Genomic DNA, 1,740 nt, shown 5'->3' with positions numbered 1-1,740 from the left:
TCCCAGAACTATTTGGTGAGCTCAATATTCTTGTTAATAGTAATTCAGCCTTAGGGCGTATTTACTGCTATGCGGTCTACCAATTATGAAGAACAAAGAATGCTATGAAGCATGGAAGACTACATGGTTCACCCAAGATCCTTCTTGCTTCTACGGCCCTTGGCTAAATGTTTAAGACTTATTTCATGTCTATCTTGTAGCAATGGTGCATCAACCAGCCCTCTGGGAAAACTAGCTAGCCACAAGCTGTGGTGCCCGCCCCTCCCGGCTAGCTAAAATTCAGCATTGGCAGTTCACTATGGCCTTCCGGCCTAGCTGGACTTGGAATTGTGATTCAAAATCATGATGGGGAGCTCATCTTTGCAGCTGGATAGAATTTCCTACACTCGGATGCTACCCAAGCTGAAATACTAATAGCTGCTGTTATCAAGGACCATTTGTTAGATTGATTGTTTTAATTAGAAGGTATAATTATTGAAGGAGATTTCATTAGTGTGATTAAGTGACTGCTTGCACTTGCTGATCATCATAACAAGATTCACTATAACCATGAAGGGTTAGACCTTACCTTCATTTTTCAGTATATCCTTAGGGAGTGCAATCTTCGAGCATACCATTGGATGATGTACATAATAGTGAAATTCCTAAAAAAATTTGTGCATGTTAAGGGATGATAGTGATAAAGCATAGCCTATTTTTAAATGTATTTATTATTATTCCAAATTTTCTTAGATATTTAATTTATGCTTCATTTGGGAACTTTTTTACTGTTTTCTAAAACTATTTTCTAGTATACACAAGTTCAAAAAAAAATTGTACTAAAAAGTTATTAGAAAGTAATGAGAAAGTTGTCCCAAACGAAACCTTAATCTCTCGGACCCGCCAAGTTAAAACCATTTTGATCCTACCATGAACTTTTTAGGGTCAATTATATATCTTTGGCTACTATTGGGTTGAAAAGAATTTAAGAAATCTAAAACACTAAAATAAAAAACTTTCTTCCACCAATATCCACATTGGTAAATAGAATTTTTTTTTTTTTGATCAAACCCACCTCCGGACTTGCATGTTAATATAAGAAAAAATTACAAGTCCTTAAGAGAGAGATAAAGCTCGCTACTAGCTGCAAAGATGACCCAACCCGACACGGGAAGGAGCGAGCACGGGACGCGAGCGAGCGCGTGGGACACAAGCGAGCGCGCGGTGCGAATCTGTGAACCCCAACCCGTCGGGACAACCCAAACCCGACCCATTTTTTCAAACGGGTCGAATCTGCGAACCCGACCCGTTTTTAAAACGGGTCGGGTCCAACCTGGATTTTTCGGGTCGGGTTTTCATGTCGTGTCAAATATTGACACCCCTATATAGGACTAGATGCATGAAAAATACCATAGATCGTTTGATGTCTTTTCTTACTTATAGTCCAGCCCGGCGCCACGCGCGCGCACCCGCGCTCGACCACTGGCGCACAACCGATCCCGTGCTCGCCCGCTGGCACACCGCCGCACCCGCTTCGCCTGTGCACCCCGCTGGTCAACCCGGCAACCCGCCGGGTAGGGTCCGGGTTTGGTTTTCCGACCCGTTTATCTACCCGGGTTGGGTTAGGGTCGACCCGTTTGCACCCGGGTCAGTTCGGGTTCGACCCGAACCCAACCCATGACCCGAAATTGACACCCCTACTTGATGTTATTGTTGTTGTTGTTAGATTTATATTTAAATTCATTTCATAAAAATACTTAA

This window comes from Dendrobium catenatum, unplaced genomic scaffold (assembly GCF_001605985.2).
Source record: "Dendrobium catenatum unplaced genomic scaffold, ASM160598v2 fragScaff_scaffold_756, whole genome shotgun sequence".
Classification (NCBI taxonomy): Eukaryota; Viridiplantae; Streptophyta; class Magnoliopsida; order Asparagales; family Orchidaceae; genus Dendrobium; species Dendrobium catenatum.
This window is presented reverse-complemented; position numbering follows the sequence as displayed.